Here is an 18,460-nt window from a genome sequence, read left to right as displayed (position 1 = left end):
AGATACAGCATTCTCTCTAACAAGGAGAACAGTGAACAGCACAGTAGTGACCAAATCTCACTCGAAATCTCCTGAGACTACAGTAAAAGGAGGCGGTGCCTAGGATCTCACACTGCTAATATATAGATTGAGGCCCATTGCACAGGAGTGTTTAGGCCCAAGAAGTATACTGCTATTTTTAACCACTTGCTGCCAAATCACGTACCTGGCATATCATTTCACTTCAAGTTGTTGTAACGGGGTGACGCCTGCAGCCGCAGGCATTATCCCAGTACTATTGTTTATACTATTTCTTGTAATAACAACTGGAGCCGCTATCCTGCCCCCTTCCGCAGCTCACTCTGGCTATCCCATCCCACCGGGAGACCCAAGCTACTAGCCGGTACATCTTTCGGCTAGTCAGAGACCCGAAGAAAGCTGGAATCGGGTTTGATTAGGTCGCAAAAAGTGCTAGAAAATGCCCGGTCTTCAAGTGCTTAAGGAAGAATTCAAAATAAAAGGTAAATGTTTCAGGTTACTCTTTAGGCACAATTAAAGCTGAACACCCAGCCTTACCTTCAGTCTTTCATTACTGTATAGGCTTCTTTCCTCGACTGAAATGGCTTACTCTGATTTCATTGCACACTGTGAGCTTCTTACAGCTTGCATTGGATGTTTCAGAAAGTTATATGGAGCCTGTAGGCAGATGCAGTCTATATTCTCTATTGCAGCTGGTGCTCAACTGCAGTGGCACTGCACAGGGAGAGGAAGTCAAGAGAAACTTGGTTCCTCTATGATTTCCTTGGTCACAAGGGGGCAGATATATGATTTGCTCCACGCGACTTTTGAGTCCAACTTGGGTCAGGCAGAGTCTAGTTAAGACCCTGATACCCGGGTATAGCATGCATTTCGCATGTGGCTAGGGACAGGTCACCTGTCTATTAGGCACAGTGCTTAATGTCAGGAAGAAGTTCCTGAGGAGAAGGGAAAGTGCAATAACATCCCATCCTTCTGGAAACCTCTCCACTTGGGTTTGGACCAGCCAGGCCACATTCCGCCCCTCGAGACAGACGCTGTCAGCACACCTGAGATCTTTTGCTGCTACTCATTGCTGTTACATACGGTGAGTTCTCCCAGTTTGGCTGCCTTCTTGCCGGGCTTGTTGTATGTTGCTGAACTTTAATTACAATATACCGTATCTCTGTTCTCTGCACCTGGACTAATAGTTTTCTGTAGTTGCACCTCACTGCTGCTACCCATAAGTCCACCTAGTTTCCTGGTTGAATAATATCCAATGTCAGCTAGCTTTTTTCTCCCTAGTCCTACTATTTCTTGTCCACCCCATTTGTTCATTGTATTTTACTGCACTTAATCATGGAGGCTCAGTATCACATTTGGGCCTTACCTAGTGCAGTCTGCATGTAAATACATCCTGCCTAGGAATGTCTGCTCCTCCAGACTAACCTGCATCCATCAAGGCATTAGCACCACCCAAGAGCCATCCCACTACTCTTTAGAGATTACTGAGGCAGGGTGATGTGATTTTTTTCAGAAAGCTATGCACAACGCCTTTCTAGCCCCTTCCACCAGCCATGATAGCCTAGATAGAGAAGCATAGAGACCAAGTGATAACATCACTGGGTCCAAGAAAGATATGTAATAAAAAAGAGTTACTTAAAATTGCAATTAGTATTTTGATGAGGGGGGATTTAAGGAAAGACAAAAATATAAGCAGATTATACATTAGCTTTATTATGTTTATATGTTTCATTTAAGATAGCAGATCTTTACTTTTTGAGTTCAGGTCAACTTTAAGCAAGTTTACTTAGTTTCAGCCATCATTTTCTACTCTAAGTTAAAAATACAAAATTGATCAGCAGGTGTCATATTGTTCCATCATCCATTGGTGATCACCATACTTTTTAAATGAATGCATGTTCAGAGAACCAAAAAGCAATATAAGACTGTTCTTTAGGATGGGGATAATAAAAAAAAAAAAGAAAAAATCCTTGGTTTATTAGTTGTATCTATAAGTTTACAGTATGCCGTTTTTATATAATGCCTCTTTAGCTCTCTGTATCATATGGATATTATGAAATGCAGATTTCATTATATATGTAATGCATGTGGCCAGGTTGTTAAGAACTATTGGGAGAATTCCATACAGCTGCTGTGCCATTTTTCTAGCATTAATACATCCTGATAAAGTAGTGTATTGTACCAAATTCATGAAGCATATGTGACACTTTTGGTTCAGAAAGTGACTCGTGCATTAAATTCAAGTCATTTTAAAATGCACCAGTTTTACAATGTGGTGAAATGAATGCACAAATTCAAAATAAAATGCTGACAGATTACAAATTACGAAAGTGAAGTTAATTAAGACCAACTTAACTAAAATGCAACTGAACTCGTCTTAGCCCAGGTTCACACTGATGCAAATTCAGCTGAACTCGGACGATTTCAAGCCTGCATTTCAGTCCGACTTCAGGGGGCAATTTCACAGATATCTGTGTGGGTTCCTGCACAGATGTCTAGGAAATCGCCCCCCAAATCGCCAAAGTAGTACAGAAACTACTTTTGGGAATCTGTGCGGTGCCACAAAGTTGGCGTCGCACTAATTCGGGTGGTGCCATTGCCGGCAATTGGTTCAGATTGGACATGCGATTTGACATGTGATTTGAACCAATGTGAACGTGGGTTTAACATGCAGAGAGAGACCCTGGCGCAGACAGATTTTGCAAAACTGTCTTGAGTGCATTCTAAAAGGGGCACAGTATGCACCAAATTCAAGTACAAGTTCTATACAGGTACACAAATTTAGCGCATGCTGCACCCATTTTTGAATGCATGCAAGACACTTAAAATCTGTCTGCACCAGTTTTTATGAATTCCAGGATATTTTTTAATGCTACTGTCTGATGGCCTGGTTTTACAAGGTATGGACACCTAACCATTACATTTTTTTTTAGCTGTGCTTATCATCGGGAAAGCATGGGAAGGATGATTTTATTGCCCTTTCCTTTATTAAATCATTAAACAAATATTTAGGTTATTGAGGACAGGTGGACTGCCTCTGAAGCTCCTATCTTGCAACCACCTCCACTCTTCATCTGCATCCTGCTTTAGTTGCCTGACATAGGAGAGTTCTGTACTTTAAGTAGACTGTAAAGACTGGGATGCAAATACAAATACGTTTATCTGTACTCCTTCATAGGAACTCCGCCGAGAATAAAAAGAGCAGACAAATAAATATCTTTCTGTAAAGTTTCAGTCTCATTAAGAAATATGTCAGCAATTTTAGACTACCAAATCAAACATGCAGCCTTCCGTATCATGTATAGCAGGAAAATGAAAAACTACAAGTGCAAGCTTTGTTTCAAAAGTGTATAGACAGTTATCCATTGATTTGCCCCTGAAGATAGGAACTTAGAGAGAAAGTAGCATTCTATATTAAATCCGCACAAAATCATCTCCATCTCTGCCACTGCCCTTGGCCAGCACACTGTCAATAAAATTATTCACCAATCAAGCTAGTGCATAAATCTCTCATTACAAGTACAATTGATGTTAAAAGTTAAAGCATTATTAGAAAATGAGTTGAGTTTAAAGTATAACTAAAAGCAAAATGTTTTCTTTAGTTTTGGATGGAGTAGAGATGGATTGGAACTCCTTTCAGTTTTTTGCTGTCTTTGCCCCCGTTAAGAAGATTCACCCTCTCTATTTGTCCTGTTTCAAAGAAGATCTCAAATTTTGGGTTGTCCCCAGAAAAGTATTAGAATGAAAATATTACTTAGCAGGGGAAAAGATGGATCATAGTGCCAGATGTAAACTTATACTAGTGATGAGCCAATCACCCCTCTGTTCGGTTCGCCCCAGAACATCGCGAACAGGGGAAATGTTCTAGCGAACATGCAAACTCTACTAAAGTCTATGGGACACGAACATGAAAAATCTAAAGTCATAATTTTAAAGGCTTAAATGCAAGTTATTGGCCCAAAAAAAGTGTATGGGGACCTGGGTACTGCCCTGGGGGACATGAATCAATGCAAACATTTTTTTTAAAAAAACAATAGTTTTTACAGGAGCAGTGATTTTAATAATGCTTAAAGTGAAACAATAAAAATGAAAAATGATTTTAAATATCGTGCCTGGGGGGCCCCCTTAATGTGCCTGTAAAGCAATACTGACATTTATAAAGGAAAAAATGTCATTTAAACTTGCTCGCGGCTGTAATGTATTGTTGGCTCCCGGCAATACAGATAAAAAATGAAAATAAACGCCAACATTTTTTAAAAAATGGTGTGAGGTTCCCCCTAAAATCCATACCAGACCCTTATCTGAGCACACAGCCTGGCTGACCAGGAGGGCGAGTGAGCGCCCGCCCCCCCTCCTGAACCATACCAGGCCACATGCCCCACAATTTTCAGATTTTTTTCTGCCCCCCCTCCCCAAAGCACCTTGCCCCCATGTTGATGGGGACAGGGGTCTCTTCCCGACAACCGTGGCCTGTGGTTGTGGGGATCTGCGGGGGGAGGCTTATTGGAATATGGAAGCCCCCTTTAACAAGGGGGCCCCCAGATCCCGCCCCCTATGTGAATGGATATCGGGTCCATCGTACCCCTACCCATTCACCAAAAAAGTATACAAAAAAAAAAAAAAGACAAAGCCAGTTTAGGACAAGTCCTTTATTAAAAAATAGTGTCCCCCGATGATCAGTCACCCGCCCGCAACGGAAAAACAGAGTTTGAGTTTGACAGCATGTAATTTATTCACTGCACCTGAGCAGTGCATTATGGGGCGGCTCGTGACGTCAGATCCCTATAAAAGAGCTGTCAAACTCAAACAGTTCATTAGCGCGGGAAGCGTCCGTAGAGGCAGGAGCTTCTTCTTTTTCTTTCTTTTTTTCGGGCGGGCAACTGATCATCGGGGGACACTATTTTTTTATTTTTATTTTTCAATAAAGGACTTGTCCAAAACTGGCTTTTGTCTTTATTTTTTTTTTTGTACATTTTTTTGGTGAATGGGTAGGGGTACGATGTACCCGAAATTCCATTCACATGGGGGGGGGGGATCTGGGGGTCCCCTTGTTAAAGGGGGCTTCCAGATTCCGATAAGGCTCCCCCCGCAGACCCCCACAACCACAGCCCAGGGTTGCCAGAAAGAGACCACCTGTCCCCATCAACATGGGGGCAAGGTCCTTTAGGGTGGGGGGCATAGAAGAAATCTGGAAATTGTGGTGAAGACACATTTTGCGTTTTGCTCACAGCCGCGGTCCACTATTGTACATGTAGCCTTGGATGTAGGATGTCAATGTAGCACAGGTACATCAACTCAGCAGCTCATTTTTCGTGGTAGAATTAACAGTTATTTTTCTGTACCTCCAGCACTGTTATGTAATAAAAATACATATTTGCTCTTGCACTTATAATTTGTGCTTTTTGATTACTAGTGCAGCACAGTGGTTTTTAATTTTCAGACAGTTTTAAATACTTGAAACCAGCTTTATATATATATATATATATATATATATATATATCAAGTTCCTCTGTTCCTCTCTACCTTTAGTTGTTTGTCAGATTTTTAACTCTGAAATAAATCAGTAATTCAGCAAGTCTACAGTTCTGCTGGCCCAATATAATGTATAGACATATAGACCACCACTAAATCTATACAAATCTGTACATCTGATACAGTTATGTACAGTACATATATTATATCAAGCATATAGAAATGAAAATGCTACATCAAAAGATACTTAAAAGAAAACATTAAAGTAACAAGTGAGAACATGTATCCTAAACATAATATACACCATGTAATAACTTTTGAGCATAGATCCTATTCTAGTGAATAAACCAAATGGCATAATGATATTTGGTCTTTGGTGGTTACCATCACTGAAATCTCTTGCTTTAAGGCCCCTTTTACACTTGTGCAATTTGTCCTGAGACTTGGGACTGCAAAGTCGCATGACAAGTCTGACAAGCTGTACTCCGTGATTTCCAATGAGTACCATTCATATCTGCAGTGACTTCAAAGTAGTCCCTGCACTATTTTGGTCCGACTTTGATGCCACAGACCTCAAGATTACACAGGCATTGCTTCAATTTGCGTCAAAGTCCCGTCAAAGTCATGTCCAAGTTTAAGGTCCCTTTCACACCTGTATTACCTAAAAGTCACGTGACTTTGACATGACTTTGCCACTCGACTTTGACGCAACTTTTACGTGACTTAAAGCAATGCTTGTGAAATCTTGAGGTCTATGGAACTTAAATCGCATCAAAGTCGGACCAAAGTAGTGCAGGGACTACTTTGAATTTACTGCGACTTTAAGTTGCACAGATATGAATGGTATTTATTTGAAATCGTGGAGTACAACTTGCCATATGACTTTGCTGTCCCAAGTCGCAGGACAAGTCGCACACGTGTGAAAGTGCCCAACAGGCCCTGTGCCTGTGTTTTTTTCTTGCAAGAAAAATGGAAAGAAAAATGTTTCCCTTTAAATCCTATTGGACTTTTCACACCACTGTGTTACAGGTGCAGTGCGTTTTGAAAAGTTCTGGATGCTGCATTTATTTAAAACTGCACCAAAATGTAGCTTCCTATTAAAATGAATGAAAATCGCAGCAAAATTGTGGTAAAAATACACACAACGATTTTGCAGTTTTGGTGCGTTTTTGAGTCACATGTCAATTTTTCACAGATTCAGGCAACCCAAAAATGCACCAGAAACGCACAGTAAATGCAATCTGAAACACAGCAAAATCGCTGTAAAAATGCATATGCATTTTTACTGTGATTTTGCTACAAAATGGTGTGAAAGTACCCTTAGGGCCAGTTCACATAATAGAAACACAGTCTAATTGCATTCTAGTTGCATGCACATTTTTGACACATTTCCGGTTTGTTTTTTATGCTTTTCAGTGCATTTTCCAACGCCTTTTTTTCTTCACCTTAAATGGAGACATGCGTTTTCCAGTGAATTTAACCTACTATCCATGCGTTTCTGATACAGAAAGAAAACACACTGGATTGCATGTGGTGTGAACCAACTCTTAAAGGATACTCAATAAGGTTTTTTTAAAATTAATTATAGATTAAAAGCTGAAAACATTTAATAATCACTTCCGGTTCCGGCGCTGGATGGGGTAGCTGCATTTCCTCTCTACTCCCGATGTATAGCTGCGCACATCAGCTTAGAACACCTTCCCAGATCACCGGATTGGACCGCAAAAGCTCTGCATGGCTACCCCAGCTTGGATGGACCGCTTCTTAGACAAAAGCGGCTCCCACTCTCAGGTCCCAGCACACCCGCCCGATCTCGTGGCTCTGTAGCCGTCATCCAACATGGCGCCGGTTAGAGACATGGAACCCGGCACTAAAGTGGCACAAATCTCCTGTCAGTCTGTCGATCCACAAAGGGAGAGGATTGCACAAGTAGTGGCAGCGCTCCTTGCCCGCATGATTACTTCAATGGTGGAAAAAGCTGTTCAGGCAGGTATGGAGTATCTCAGAAAGGAACTGGCTGATAATGCTTCCCACATTAATGAGGTAGAAGGGAGACTGTCGTCTGTGGAGGATGAGCTGTATCAGGCTCAGTCCACAGAACAGGTCCAAGATAAAATCAATAAGCTCATCCTTCAGAAAGTGGAAGATCTATTCTAGATCACCGTGGAAAGGGCCCACCGCTTAGGAACACACTCTGCTGACAGACAACACCCTCGCCCGATTATAGCCAAATACCTTATCTATGTGGATAAGGCAGCGATTCTACTAAAATATCATCAATCCCGCTCTTTACACATTGATGGGTTCAAAATCCGAATTTTTGCTGATTATTCTGCGGAGGTGTCCAAAATAGGAAAGCATTTCAGCATATCTGCTCCGCCCTATTCCAACATCAAATTAAATTCTCACTGGCAAAACCCGCCATACTCCGAATGCTCCGCAAGTGGTGAACAGCTCACCTTTCAAGACCCTTCGGCAGCTGAATTATTTCTCCCCTCACTCAGTCCAGAGGCACACTCTAATCTCGCCTCCAAGTCACCTCCGGTATCTCGTCCCCTTGACCAAAGGAGCCCCAGAAAGGATCCTCGTAAACGCCTTAAGTCGTCTGGCTCCGACAACCGCTCCAAACTCTGCTGACTGATCCAGCTAGTTCCTACAGGTTAAATTTGTTAAAGGGGCACTAGACTCTAGTTTGCTTCTGTTACACCAAATTGTATTCTAAAGCATTGTTTTGTCTGTTTAATTTTTCTTATGTCGCCTACAAGACTTTGTCTTTTGTTATTTTTTCCCATGATTGTCACTGACTGTTTGCTATTTCTTTCACTGATGGGACATATTGCTCGAGCCATGGACGGGCTGATAGTCAGCCTCACTCAGATGGGCTACCATCTTGAATTCTGTCCCTGTGCAGCTTCTGGGAGAAGTACTACTTTATCTTTTTTACCTCCCTTTAATGCTTCCACATGGAAAAAAGCAAAGTCATCACTTGGTATGTTTTTTTGGTTCACTCCTACCCTATCCCTACTCGTTACCTTTTGTTCTGGTATTATTACCCATTTTAATACTTACCGTTCACCTCTTACTCACAGTCCTTTAACCCAGTGGAAAAATCATCAGGTTCACTATTCCATACGCCCACATATTTAGCGTCAGCCTTTTTGGCTAACACAACTTTACAATACCTCCCATTTGACCACCCTCCATGTAGGTTGTCTCGAGGGCTTCGATCTCCCATCAAATGCTAAAAAATTCTCCGTCATCTTAAGAGACTAAAAGCTGATATTGCACTACTACAGAAAACACATCTAACAGTCCATGATTTTGTTTGTATGAAAAACCTTTGGGTGGGCACAGTCCTAGGACTCGAGGCAGTTGGGAAGAAAGCTGGAGTACTAGTACTGTTACACAAAAACCTTCCTTGTGAGGTGATTTCTATAGATGCCGACAACCAGGGGCAGTTCATCTCGGTTTGGTTGCATATGGGAAACAAAGAAATCTGGATTTCCAATGTGTATGCTTCCAATAACCCAAGCCATTTGTTCTTTTGTGAACTATCATCCAAACTTTTGACATCCCCTCACTCTCTTCATCTTATTGGCGGGGACATCAACACAGTCATTCACCACGTAGATGACAAATCCGTGGCCAAAAACCACAATAGACACACTACGAATCCCTTACCAACACCCTTTAGGTCTGCCATAGTCTCCTTACATTTAACCGATATTTGGCGCCTACTACATCCAACAGATAGAGAATTCACATTTATCTCCCCCCCACACACTCTCCAGGATTGATTATATTTTCAGCACCGACAACCTTATCCCTCACATTTCTTATGCAGAGATTCATGACATTGTAATTTAAGACCATGGCCCGGTCTCTGTAACGATACAGGACCTAGTGCCTTCAAACAACCCCCTCTTGTGGCATTTCCCCTCTTACCTCTCTAATAACTCGGATTTTCAATCCTTTATAAAGATGGAATGGGAGGTTTTTTCATCCAATAACTCAGCCCACAAAAACAATCCAAACCTATTTTGGGAAGCAGGTAAAGTCTTCCTCAGAGGGAGAGTGATCTCTTATGCTGCTTCATTCAAGAAACGGATCTTGATGCACTATTGTCAAGCAAGCTCACACCTTAATATGCACAATCTAGCATCCAACAACACTTCTTCACATAGATCCAATGGCACGAAGCAAAGCAAGCCTTTGACACCTGGGCCGAGGAAATTGGACTGATGAAACACACACATATAGGGAAGCTACTTTCCAGAAATTTGGTAATAAGTCGGGTAAATTGTTGTCCAGACTGTGCAGAGGCCCTTACAGACCAACCTTCATAATCTCCCTCCGCGATCACAGAGGTAATGTTAAATCGCTCCCACAGGAAGTCAGCAAAATTATGAAACTATTTTATTCCTCGTCTATGCCCACGACCCGATTGATCACAAACTAGCTCAAACATTTCTAGATAGATTGCATCTTCCCAAGATCACTCCTTCTCAACTAGAATGGCCTGACCTCAACCGTATCACCGTCAGAGGTACAGTATCTTCCATGATTAAACACCTAGCCCCTAACAAGGCCCTGGGAATCAACAGGGGAATTCTTTAAATCCCTGCTAGGTACTATTGAACCATCTTTGCTCAAGGTCTATAATGAAATATGGGCAGGGGGCCATTACTTACCTACTGGCAACCAAGCTATCAGAAAACTCTTAGAAAAAAAGGGAAAAGATCCGCTAGATCCAGGATCTTTTAGGCCGATATCCCTTCTAAATCTGGATGTCAAAATCCTATCTAAAATAGTTGCTACCAGACTGGCAGACATACTCTCCTCCTTAATACTTCCGGCACAATCAGGCTTTGTGAAAGGCAGGACAGCTTCTCTCAACATACGCAAAGTTCTTATGGTTTTAGAACATGCTAGGGTCAACCCAGGGAAAAATATTGCCATCATCACTCTGGACACAGAGAGAAAGCTTTTGATAACGTTAGTTTTGAATGGTTTCCTTAACTCTCTCCAAGCTAGGCTGGCCCTTTCATTCACCTTGTAGACACCATGTATTCTTCTCCGTCGGCCAGACTGGTGGTGGCGGGTTTACCATCGGACAGTTTTCATCTATTTAAAAGCACAAGACAGGGATGCCTTCTATCCCCATTACTATTTAGCCTGGCCCTGGAACCCCTTTATAGATACCTCTCAGAAGTGGCTCCATTGCATTGAATTCACGTAGGAGATACAGAACTTTGTTCTGCTCTTTTTGCAGATGATGTTCTAATCTTCTCAGCAAATCACTCCTCCAACATGAAAACCATTAAATGAGCTTTTGATGAGTTTAGAATATGTTCTGGGCTACATATCCTACTATAGCAAGAGTGAGATATTGCCTATTGGTCAACCCCCCAAAATCTCATGGATTTCCTCTTCCCCTTTCTCCATAGCAAAATCCTATATCACCTATCTTGGCAAAAAATAGGGAACACTCCACCTTCTATGTATACTCTAAACTACCCCCCTTGATTCAAAAACTGATTCAGGAATTGGAGAACTGGGTGGACCTCCCCCTATCACTTCTGGGAAGATGTCACCTTTTTAAAATGGTTACCTTTGTTGGCCTGCTTTATCCTCTTCAAACCTTGCCACGATTGTTAAAACACAAAGATATCCAATTGCTGGACAAAAACTATAACCAGGTTTATTTGGCATGAGAGGCGTCCGCAAATAGCAATCCCCAAACTATATCTTCCCAGGGGTGAAGGGGGCGCAAACCTACCAAATATAAGGGCATACAATCTACCATGTCTATTACGTTTAGCTGTAGACTGGATCTCTAAAACCACTCGCTATTCAAACTGGACTCTTGAAACGCAGCTGGTCCGCCCCTTCTCCTTGAAAGCACTATTGTACTGTAAATGGAAGTCCCTCCCACCTTCTTTGAAACATAACATACTTCTTAGAGATACTGTTATAGCTTGGAGAGAAACTCGTAAGAAATTGGGTCTTTCCTCCCACATCTCCATATACCTGCCTATTCAAGATAACCCCTGCTTTCCCCCAGGATTGGAACATTCCGCGTTCTCTAGTTGGAGACAACAAGGCCTAACAGCCTTCTAATTGCTATTCAACCTGGAAACTGGAGAGCCACTTCCCTTTTTGGGTATTGCTAAAAAATACTCCCTGTCGGATAACCACATATTCTATTACTGGCAAAGCATCAGTTTCTTAACTTCGCTATGCAAGAATAAAGCCAAAAGATTCCAACTCTCACTATTGGACCATATCCTAACTCAAGATATGAACTCCATCTCAAACATATACAGGCCTTTAATTAGCAAATTGACTCCCTCATTTCACTTAACAACTGCTACTAACTGGGCTAAAGACTTTCCAGCTGAGGACATCACGGTCAAGATACTCAGTGGATACAACAATATCATGCGCCTGATTCCTAGTAAAATATGGAGAAAAACACAGCTGAAATTAATTCATAGACCTTTTAGACCATTTATTTTAGACAAGTCGAATCCACAATCTGCTATTTGCCCTCTATGTTCCCATCATAAACCTTCATTAATGCACCCTTTTTGGTCATGCGACCACATCTCTACCTTTTGGGACCAAATCCTTATATTTATATCAAGCATCTCCTCAACTCACATTCCAAAGGATCCGCTACTTTTACTTTTTGGTTTCTTGAATTCATCCACACTCCCTATTGCATCTAAAGACCAGCCTCGACACGGGAACGGGTCCTACTCTGTCTCCTGACAGCCCATAGAGCTTTTCTGAAACAATGGACTTCCTCATCTCCACCAACAATTACTCTTGTCAAGAGAGAACTGATAACACTTATGCATCGAGAGAAAACTCTCATGGACATTACTGAGAACTGTTCTAATAAACGCTTTCTCCTGAGATGGCAGGCTTCCATGTCAGCTACTATGTCCCCAAAGGACTGTGAAACCCTCACCAGCACTTTCAACTATTTTCGAGAACCCCATCAAATTCACGAATGTGACAGATGTCTCTTAGAAGTTCCTTCCTCGAGGAACCTGTTTCCTTCGCTCTCTTTCCTCCGGACATCTTCCTCAATTGGGTGTACCCTAAAGACTCCCAACCTAGATCATCCATCCATGGCGCATGTAGATGCATGAAATACTCAGTACATTTACCACAGTTTTTTTTTTCTACAGATTGTTTACCCATCCCTCTCTTTCCATAAACTTTTATCACTATGTCTGCTACCCCCCCTCCTCACCCCCCCTCCTCCTTTCGCTCCCCTCCTTCTACTCCCCCTCCCTTCCCCCCTTTATGTCCCTTTCTTGATACTATCCAGCTCTCATCCTTTTCCCCCCCATCCCCCCCCCCCGACAATTTGATTCAGGAATACATTTTCTCATTCAATCTATTTCCGGGCTACATGGATGTCTTTTGGACTAAATTAATTCGCTTTGCGATATATATGTTGTTCTTTTTTCTATGTACCGACTGTCAGCACCTTTTATTCAGATGTACATTGTTTGTCTCACAATAAATTCTATTATAAAATAATAAAAAAAAAAACATTTAATAATGATGAAAACCACTACTCTAAAGTATGTAAATGTAAAGTCCATTGTTTTTGTTTGGATAGAGTAGCCATTTGAAGACCAGGCCTTTTCTAATTAACAAGTAAAAGTATTTTTTCTATTAGGCGATACTTTAAAGCATTTTACAGTTTACCAGTTTAGAGTTACAAAGGAGGTCTAGCGCTAGAATTATGGCTCTTGCTATATCGTTCACGGCAATACCTCACATGTGTGGTACGAACACCGTTTACATATGTGCACGACCTACATATGCATGGGGCACTTTAAATTGTTTTAATTTTATATATATATATATATATATATATATATATATATATATATATATATATGTTTTTACACTATCCCTTTCATCTTTTTAAATTACTTTTATTGCTATCACAAGAAATGTAAGTATCCCTTGTGATAACAATAAAGCAGGACAGATCCTCTTTTTATGGAGACATCTGGAGTCTATAAGACCCCAGATCTCTCCTTTACCCGTAAAAGCAACAGATAAAAAAAAATAAAAAAACCTTGATCTGATGCTTTCCCCAAATAAATGATGGCACTGTATACATCTCTCCCAAATTAGAAGTGATGTCATGCCATCCCTTTCAGTCTGCTAGACCATAGAGATGATCAGAGACATTCCAGTCAAGCTTCAGGATCCTGGGCTTCCTTTGAGATGGGTAAGCCTGAGAAACACTGAAGATTGGCAGGAGGGGGGCAGGGGATGGACAACCCCTCTCACTGCTTCTAAAAGCAATCCAGCGGCCAATAAATCATATGTTTGTGTACATTCCCTCTAAGCATACAGCACCCAGTAACCTATGCAGTGACCACTGCTTGAGATTTATATACAGTTGTACTCAAAATTTGCATACCCTGGCAGAGATCATTACATTTTGTCATTGATATTGAAAATATGACTGATCATGCCAAAAAAATGACTTTTTTTTTTTTAAAGATAGTGATCATATAAAGCCATGTATTATCACATAGTTGTTTGGCTCCTTTTTAAATTATAATAATAACAGAAATCACCCAAATGGCTCTGATCAAATCACCTGATCAAAAGTATACATACCCTGGAATATTTGGCCTTGGTACAGACACACAAGATGACACACACAGGTTAAAATTCCAATTAAAGGTTACATTTTTAAATTGCAATTAGTGTCTGTGTATAAATATGAACCCCATATTCATTCATATTGGGGGGTTGGGATATGGGGGTCCCCTTGTTAAAGGGGGCTTCAAGATTCCAATAAGCCCTCCACTCACAGACCCCAACAACCAGCCAGGGTTATCGGGAAGATAAGGTATTTTGGGGGGGGGGAGAGCCCCCCTGCCCCAAAGCATCCCCCCATATTAAGGGCATGTTGCCTGGCATAGTTCAGGAGGGTGGGAGCACTCACTCGTCCCCTCCCTTTCTTGACTTGCCAGGCTGCATGCTCAGATAAAGCTCTGCTATGGATTTGGTGGGCCCCACACCATTTGTTTTTTTTACATTTTGGCATAAGGGTTCCCTTTAAAATTCATGAAAGACCCTAAGGGTCTGATATGAATTGGGGAGGACTGCATACCACTTCTTTTCTTAATTTTTATTGCCGGCATTGTTTTTTTCATTCAGCTATCAGCGGGGAACCCCACTGACAGCTAACGACTCATAGGTTGTTAAAGACACAATGGCTGCCTACACCTTAGTAACCATGACAGTTACTGGTTGTTAAGGATGCAGGCGGCCACCCACTCCTTATCAACCAGCTAGTGACAACCTGTGGTTAGGTAAATTACCCCAGGCTTTCACTACTAAAATACCACATGACTTTATAAAATAATTCATGCAGTATTTAGTAATTTCTTTAGCGTTTTTTAGAGATACCGCTTTGTGAATAAAGCCCGTTGACACTGACACTAACTGACACTGATACTATTCAAGAGATGAAAAAAAAAAAAACACATTGGCAAGCTATACAGGGACTGAGCACTGTGATAGCCAATCAGAGGTTATCACAGTGATCAGTTGATCACAAATCAGAACTCAGATAATTAGTACACAACACGGGGCTCTCGGTAGGAGCCAGATCTCTGTGCTGGGAATCCCCTGTGCAGCGTGCTCCCAGCACAAACACAAGTATGCATATATATGCAGCCTTACATATAAAGACACACTTCCGTGGGACCAAACCGTATATGTGTACAGGTTGCAGGAAGGGGTTATATTCTATTGTTAAATAAAACATAGAGACCTAATTAATGTTTAGACAGGGACAACATTTTCTCTAGGCTTAGGGATACAGAAGTAAGGCCCTCCTTCTTGGGCTTAGATATACAGTACATGTGATTTTGAATTGATTGGTAAAAATTAGGCCTTAAATTGCTTAAAGAATACAATCTGTATGATGCTTAAAATCACCTTGCTGTCAGCAACCTGATGTTTTGGGAACCTTCTTCCCCTTCACCAAGGATATCAGTCTGACACCAAAAAAAAAAAGGTCACCAAGCATTAGGTTCCCTACTATACAGATGCCAGAGTTTATCCTTGTCAACAAGTTCCATGTTTGTCAAGCAAAAGGGCCAAAATTCAGCCCCCCTAAATAAAAAAATAAAAAAAATATATATAAAAAATCCTTACTGGAGCTGAAAGGCAACAGGTTGAACATGAAAAAAAAAGGAATATACATTTTATGTTTTATATGCAAGTGACTTGCAAAGAGGTTTTATATCCATTTCTTCAAAAAATAACCCTAATTCATGGCAGTTACTAGGTCTGTGAACACAGACAGGAAAAACGATTAGCAGAAAGGATTTTAAGAGCATGGATAACAAAAAATATTTTTAGTTCTGAATAGTAGTGAAGGATTTGAACCCTGTCAGTTTGCTTTCTGTGTCCCTGCTTGGTAGATTTACCATCTCTAGTTGTCCTGCTGACCACTGGCACTGAAACAGAAAGTCCAATCCAAAATTGTACCGATTTCAGCAGAACAAGGGGTGATGGTAAATGTTCCAGTGCAGACAATCTGTTCTTGTGACAGTTACCTAAGATGGGAATTCCCTACATTTTGAAGAATTTTACCGATCATTACAGTTACATTTCTAAAGCAGGAAGTACATGGAAATCTTCCTGATGGACACAGACAGAAAAAAAAAATTAAGAGTTTTAAACCATTTTTTACCTTGTACGGTATTTAGCTATTATTTTATTGTCCAAAGCTAAAGAAGAAAGTTTTCGCATAAGGTTTACTTTAATTTGTTCATTCCTACTCAAATACATGTACTTTCTTGGAAATGTTTGACAATGAGCTACAATGACCTGAAGACTCTGTAAACACAGAAATGTGTGTAGGGTCTGATTCTTATGTCTGAAATTACATCATGAAGCTAAGGTCTGGATCACTCGTTCAACATATTGCGCTTATTTTTTTGCTATCTACATTGTTATATAGAACACAACTACTGTTCAACCTTATCTTCCATATCTACCTCTTTATCTTTTAGCTTTGGTTTGAGTATATTTTTATGTTACTGTTTTAGCCATTGTATTTACAGTTTAGGGAATGATGTTGGCACTAGGGAGCTATTTATAAAAAAATGGAGAAAATAATATAGTCAATAAAAAAAAAAAAAGGAACGTCTCTTGAAATATAAGTATTGCTCATTTGTATTCTGCAGTCCAAGACTTATGTTTCTCTAGGCCTTTCTGTCCATTAACACGTTCTCTGGCTTTGTCATTCCATTACAATGCAAGTCAGATCCAATTCTTGCCAGAAAGCCTGTAATATTTACATGCACCCAGCACTTTATCACACTGACATTTCACCCATCACTGTTCTGTCAGATATACAGCATAACCACTGAGAAAATACCACATAACCTCCATAACAAGAACATAAAGCTCAAACTATAATGGCAATATTCTTTAAATGATGACCAGCAATAAATTCTGATATCTTGCATTATGCTGCATTTATTAGAAATACTAAAACATTCTAGGGAAGGGTGTTGTACATGTCTATGTGTAGGGAGGGGGGGGGTGGCTTTCCTCCACAGTAAAAATAGCATATGTTTGCTGTACATATACTCAGCACAGCATGGGGGTATGGCATGAAAAAAGCTGAGGTTTTAAATTGGTAAGCATGTTAAATAGACATTAGAAACAAAAGAAAAATAAAGTCACAATTTTAACAAATTGTTACGGTCTATAGGACAAGAAAGCAACAGGTAAATTGCCACAGGAGCCAATAACTACCAATTACTAGCAGTCAGCCTTTATTGTTCAAACTGGTATAACCTGTTGAAAGATGGGATCTGATTGTGTCCATCACTGCTCTAAGCACTACTTTTTAAATACACCACTTTGTTCACAATAGTATTTACCATGTAATGTTTCTGTTACAAATATAGCTCAGGTAGAAAATAATAGAATGATAATAATAATAATAATAATAATAATAACCATAGTAATAATAATTACACATTATAATAACACAATAGCTTATAGTCATGCAAAATTAACCTTTCACAAATTTAAATAATATTTTTAGTAAGAAAAGAAATAAATACCAATTACAAAAGAAACATATCAATGTGTAACAAATTAAAAAAAAAAAAAAACACACTACTATTATCTTGAATTCAGAAAGCTGTTCATATTAAAAGAGGTCATAATAACAAACGAATACACGTTTATTAAGTGATAGCAATAGAAAGTGTCAGGCAGACTAGTGACAGGCATCATGTGACACGCAAACACAACAATCTAGAAGAAAAGAAGCATGGAAACAAATTGTTTACATAAATGATGAACCTTACCCTCACTATACCTTTTAAAATTACCAAGAGTGATGGTAAAGGTTGTTCTCTTTCTAGTTTTAAGTCCTATTTACTAACCTCTTTAAACCTGATTTTGAAATCACCAGAACGTCATTTTCCTTATAAAATAGATTCAGACCAGCGGGTCACCTTTGTCGGGAAATATCTCCTAAACAGGCGTCTTACGTTATATGTGTTTCTAAAATCAAGTGGAGAGACGTTACCATATGCTATACAATATTACCTTTACTCAATGGCGACAGGGCTGCCTACCATCAGATCGATTTACTAAACAAACTAAAACGTGGGTGGGGATGTTAAACAGTAACTACTGTAGTAAACCGCAGGTAAAAATGAAAGCTACTTGTTGCGCACACACATACCATTTTACAGGAGGCTGCTTTATAGATCACTAAAATGCAGGGTGGAGGAGGAAAATAGATATTTTTAATCTGTTTTAGAAGAAAATGTTTTTAATTACATTTATTACAGTGCGAGGCAAGCAATTACCAGTGCAAGAACACCATGTTGAAATTCTATTAGATTTAAAAAAAAAAAAAGCTGGCAAAAATGTAACAGTG

General features: G+C 40.2%; 1 protein-coding gene across 1 annotated transcript in view; it reads right to left on the bottom strand.

Annotated features, from left to right (window-relative positions):
- The window catches only part of HNF4G (hepatocyte nuclear factor 4 gamma), a 182,116-nt gene extending 163,999 nt beyond the window's left edge, over positions 1-18,117 (bottom strand). The window contains exon 1 of the mRNA XM_082258435.1: positions 17,958-18,117. The gene's annotated coding sequence lies outside the window, so the exon portion shown is untranslated. The remainder of the gene's footprint in view (positions 1-17,957) is intronic.
- Between the last annotated feature and the right edge of the window lie 343 nt (positions 18,118-18,460).

This window comes from Pelophylax lessonae, assembly GCF_965119305.1.
Source record: "Pelophylax lessonae genome assembly, chromosome: 5".
Taxonomy (NCBI): Eukaryota; Metazoa; Chordata; class Amphibia; order Anura; family Ranidae; genus Pelophylax; species Pelophylax lessonae.
Note: the sequence above shows the minus strand (reverse complement) of the source record. Positions and strands in the feature narration are given on the sequence as shown.